This window comes from Salvelinus alpinus, chromosome 17 (assembly GCF_045679555.1).
Source record: "Salvelinus alpinus chromosome 17, SLU_Salpinus.1, whole genome shotgun sequence".
NCBI classification, from domain to species: Eukaryota; Metazoa; Chordata; class Actinopteri; order Salmoniformes; family Salmonidae; genus Salvelinus; species Salvelinus alpinus.
Genome location: NC_092102.1, coordinates 44,693,637 through 44,699,388, shown reverse-complemented (window position 1 = coordinate 44,699,388; position 5,752 = coordinate 44,693,637). Strand labels below are relative to the sequence as shown.

At 39.7% G+C, this 5,752-nt stretch overlaps 1 protein-coding gene across 1 annotated transcript in view; it reads left to right on the top strand.

The window, feature by feature from the left end:
• The first annotated feature begins 781 nt into the window (after positions 1-781).
• Positions 782-5,752, top strand: part of LOC139543012 (kelch domain-containing protein 8B-like) — a 168,771-nt gene continuing 163,800 nt past the window's right edge. Inside the window, exon 1 of the mRNA XM_071349086.1 lies at positions 782-912. The gene's annotated coding sequence lies outside the window, so the exon portion shown is untranslated. The remainder of the gene's footprint in view (positions 913-5,752) is intronic.

Below are 5,752 nucleotides of genomic sequence, written 5' to 3'. Positions count from 1 at the left end.
GAAATGTTCACTAACAGGGATGTAAATAAATGTGTTCACAACATTTGAGAGAAATCAGCATTTTGTGCTTATGGAAAATTTCTGGGATCTTTTATTTCAGCTCATGAAACATGGGACCAACACTTTACATGTTGCGTTCATATTTTTTGTTCAGTGGAGTAGAATTTATGACAGAAGTAGAAGATATTGAGAATCACCACAGGCAACAAATTTGTTGTAGCTTATTATTATTGGAATGGAAATTGCGCTCTGTTGCTCTCCAAGGCTGTGTAGACTAGACATTCCAAAATCACCTCGGGCTAAATTAAAGGAAAAATTGGTTTTGATTTTTGCATGTTGATGGGGACTTCATAGCCTACAATGTTAGCTGGCCTATGTTTATAGCTCTGTCAGATACTCAGACTCAATAATTGATTGAAATAAAAATACACAGTCGATGGTCTATATTGTTAATTATTCATTGGCTATTTCAGAGATATGCTGAGAACACCAATGGCTGTGAGAAAACAACTAACTGATGTGCATTGGTGTGTAATCCCCAACCAAAAATAAGTTATGTGAGAGTAGCCTATAAATAGCACGTGGAATATCAAATATTAATTTATTTGGATGAGTAAATGTTGAAGAGGTAAAATAAAGCTATTTTAAATTAATGAATTAACCTTTGTCAAGTGAGAGCGCCTTGGAGAAGCTGTTGCGCACGCTGTTGTTGCGCACGCGAACCCAGGCAAAGAAGGGAGGGCAGAGCGAGCGATGGTGAGCCAATAAAAAGGCACCGGAGTCCTGCTAACGGTCGGCTTTGCTCGAGACAGTGTAAAACGGGAACAATATTTCTGTCAGGCGCGTACTGTCTTCGAGTGTGCAAAGGACACACCATCTCATTGACTGCGCCTGTCCCTACATAAGAAGACGGTAATGTGTGTTTTTGATAAACTTTTGTTGTCTTTTTGTGTCCTTTGCGTTCTTTGTTTGTTTTATTTGGCTCAGTACTTTCCTCATGAAAAATAGGCTTATAGACTGAGGACTTTAGCCTAAATCTAATGTGCATTGCAGGTTTTAAATGACTAATGTGTCACTGCATTGTGTGTGTGCAGCAAATATGCTTGACTTCTGATGCGAGGGTATAAAAACTGCAACGTGAATGCATTATACATTTGGTAATGCGCATTGTCCACCTTCAACGCGCAGATGCACACGAGCGTTTTTTGGCGGCCGTGCCTCTAAAAGGCACTTTTACAATGATTAAACATACGCGTAAAATTATAATCTCTTGTGAAAAATCCTCATGTTGTGAAAGCACACAGCCCTGTCTGTGGTTTATATGGATTTGATGGGTCGTTCCCGTGTTTTCCTCGCATGGAGAGCAGTAACGATAGCAGTGCCAGTGCAGATGAATACAGCTGTTCCGCTGCTCTGGGTGAGACACCCTGTCACTGTCTACCCCTACCAGCTGCTCAACAGCTGGGCAATGACTTGTCATTAAAAAAACATACTAAATGTTGCGCATAGACTAATTCAGTCTCTATTTTACATGAAAATGAATTTTGAAATGAAAGCTCATCTCAAGGTCTCAATCCCCCCCCCCCCCCCCCCAGACCCAGAGAGCCCAATGTAACCTACTGTCGGGACCTGTTAAACACACACACACACACACATACATACATACATACATACATACATACATACATACATACATACATACATACATACATACATACACACACACACACACACACACACACACACACACACACTGGGCAGACTGGGACCCGACATCGGCCCTGGCATTTCTAACACATGCCAGGACATTATTAGCCAGATAATGATCATTTTGCGCAACAAAAAAAACAATTTAAGACAGGCTCACTGAGCAAAAAATGGACCAGACCACATGCACACAAATGCAATAGCCAGATAATCCATGAAACTGATAAGATTAGACACCTACAAATTGTTTTCTGTTAACATTTCTCCTATTACATTTTGTAAGCACAATCAATGCCACTCAGTGCTATTTTTACTCATTTAATTGCAATATTTGTCAACAACAGTTAGAAATTACAGCATCACTGTAAAACTATCATCACATTGTGGTAATAATTGCCATATGTTCTGTTCTGTAATTATAACCTGCTTCGACTATCCCTATTTGCATAATTATTTCTACAGTTTGATTGGCATGCAGCTGTCCTGCCTGTCTTACGGAGTAGGAGAGAAGCATTGTTGTGCCTATGTCCCCATTGTGCTGTTTAATACCATCCTCAATCAGTCTGGTGCCGGATGGCACAATGCCTACTGTGCCAGAGAACAGGACCCGTCTCTCCTGTTGTCACCCAAACTCCCTCTGTGGTAGAAAAGGAGAATAATTGTTTACTCAAAATCAGTGCACGCATGATGCTCTGAAAGAAAATATATTTTAACATTCATAGATCCCGTATGAATGCTATTAGGTACATGCAAAAGGGAAAGTTATCCAAATCAAGGAACTTTTCTTTGTATTTGGAAAGCTTGTGTTATAGTGTTCAAATCGATCTCATAAATTATGACAAATTAACTTTTAGAATTAGGGGATCTTGATGTGGATTTTCTAAAGGCTAAAGCTGCCTTCACATCTAGACTTTGGTCTTGTGTTTTATAAATACCTTAGTCGGATGAAGACAGAAACTGAGTCGTCGTCAATGGATTCCATTTTACTCTCATCATTCTGATGTAGAAAGATTCAGTCCCTCCCTGGTCTTTATAGATTTTCTAAATATTGTGTTCAGACTGTACCAACCTATTTCATGGTGACATTAGATGTAAGACTCAACTGAGGCATGAGAGATATTTCTGTTTTAGTTGTTTTTACAACTTTGCAAAAAAAAAAAAAAATTAAACCTGTGTTTGCTTTGTCATTATGAGATATTGTGTGTAGATTGATGAGTAAAATGTTTTATTTTTAATCCATTTTAGAATAATTTAAGAATAAGGATGTAACGTAACAAAATGTGGAAAAAGTCAAGGGGTCTGAATACTTTCCGAATGCAACATTCAGACCCCTTGACTTTTCCCAGATTTTGTTACAGCCTTATTCTAAAATGGATCACCTTAAAACAGAAATACCTTATTTACATACGTATTCAGACCCTTTACTATGAGACTCGAAATTGAGATCAGGTGCATCCTGTTTCCATTGATCATCCTTGAGATGTTTCTACAACTTGATTGCAGTCCACTTGTGGTAAATTCAATTGATTAAACATGACTTTGAAAGGGACACACCTGTCACTATAAGGTCCCACAGTTGACAGTGCATGTCAGACTAAAAACCAAGCCCATAGGTCGAAGGAATTGTCCGTAGCGCTCCGAGACAGGATTATGTCGAGGCACAGATCTGGGGAAAGTTACCAAAATGACCATACCCTGTTCAAAGGCATTAACATATTTTGTCTTGCCCATTCACCTTCTGAATGACACACATACACAATTCATGTCTTAATTGTCTCAAGGTTTAAAAATACTTCTTTAACCTGTCTCCTCCCTTTCATCTACACTGATTGAAGTAGATTTAACCAGTGACATCAATAAGGGATCATAGCTTTCACCTGGATTCACCTGGTCAGTCTATGTCGTTTAAAGAGCATGTTTGTACGCTCAGTGTATATTTCAGGAGGTTGTGTATTCCTGGAAATAATAATAATAATAAAAATAATCAGAATTCATGTTAACCTTACAGTCTGGAAAACATAGCTTGTCCAAAAAAAGTTGTCTCTTGGCACGAGTTACCCCGGGTATGGGGTACATTGAACCACGGGGACAGGGTAAGCCGCCTACAAATTTCTGTTCTGAATTAAATATTACCGCTACCTTTCTTGAAACCATGTATGTCTTTATTTGCCAAACACAATCACAATCACTTTTTGTCTTTTAATAATTTTAAGCATCTATTAGGCTTAACACCTAAACATTTTGTACTTTTTTAAAACACTTTTAACATAGGCCAGGCCCTGTTGTTACCTCCATATCCCAGTGATAATGCATTGCTTTTCGCCTGGGATTGGCTCAACTATTGGCTCAACATGCTCCATGGCCATTGGCTCAACTTGCAAATATTTTGACTATATTAGCACACACAAGGATGCACTTTCATGCTAGGTTTAGGACCTCATATAGACGCTTATAGAGACCCCCAACTAATGTATAGAACAATCTTAAAATGATCTACTTTGGTTTAGATGCAAGCATCATGAAACCTCTAACACAATACATTGATTTGACTTGGTGAAAAATATTTTCTGGGGACCTAACTTGCTTACCACTTTTTATCATGTGGTTTCTTCCTTCACAGACTCTATGAAACTATTATTATTTGATCAAATTATTAATTTTGACTTCCTAAAAACAAGGTTGGCTCAATTTATCCCACTGTCCCCTAATAGGTTTGATTTTAGAGAGGAGCCCGAACCCAGGAGACACATTAGCAAATGCACTAACATTTTACTGCTTAACCAATTAAAAATAGTTATCTGTGCCCAAGCTTCTCCTTTTGAACATCTGGAGGGTTGGCACCAGGGATGAGTAGATATCCCTCCGCCATGGATACTATTCATTCCCAGGCTTTCCCTGTACGGATTTCCCAATCTGTCTTTTACCAGAAAGTTATTTCCTGATTTAAATCCCCAAGAGTAGGTGTTGTAAGGTGGCTTCTGTCAATCTTTCACACCTTGTTGATTTATGAAGAGGGCGGGACTTCACACTAGGATGTGAATCTCACACCCATGTGACTTCACATGATGTTGGGTTTGTTCTGTCAAACTGTATTTTACACCTCATGATTTATGAGGTAATACAATGTAAGTAATTAAATTAGATACAACACCTGGCAACCACGTGGTTCTGTAAACACCTTTGATCTGACTAGTTTATTATGGATGACTTTTGGTGTGTGTGTGTGTGTGTGTGTGTGTGTGTGTGTGTGTGTGTGTGTGTGTGTGTGTGTGTGTGTGTGTGTGTGTGTGTGTGTGTGTGTGTGTGTGTGTGTGTGTGTGTGTGTGTGTGTGTGTGTGTGTGTGTGTGTGTGTGTGTGAAGGGCTTGTTGTGATCCTCCGTCCTAGCCCTCCATAAGTCACATTAGTGTGATATTCACACCCTAGTGTGAAGTCCTGTCCCCCTCATAAATCATACGAGGTGTGAAAGATAGTTTGACAGAAGCCATCCTACAATAGCTACTCTTGGGAATCAGGTAGGAAGGCTAGAGGAAGGTTTGAGAGGCTATTAGAGGAGCAATTAGATGACTTTCTCCCGATCAGGAACGACACCCTTTACTAATACGATCATTCTATAACACTACATTCTTAACTACTACACATTCACACGTTCAGACAAACACACGCATGCATGCACATGCGTAACTTACACACACATCTCTGTTGGTTTATCAGGACAGTCTGATGGGGAAATGTGTAATTACCCTGCTGCAGATGGTGTAATGTTCTGCAATATCCAATGAATTGATATCCTGGCAGAGGGGAACGGATTTCTCCCTGGCATATTTGACCTCTTAAATCAAGTTCATAAGCGGCTAATCCTGTACCCAGCATGGTTATTAATGTTGCTAGAGAACCTCTTGCTCTTTCCCCTCCCTAGCCTCAGGGAACTTCATAAAGTGGCGTGCAGTGTTTCTGTGGCGCTTTTAGAACGCTTGTTGCTATGCCCGTTGGGAGCCTGGGGTTCCATTAGAAGGTGCCCTGGGAGGGGGGGTAGTAAAAGCAAG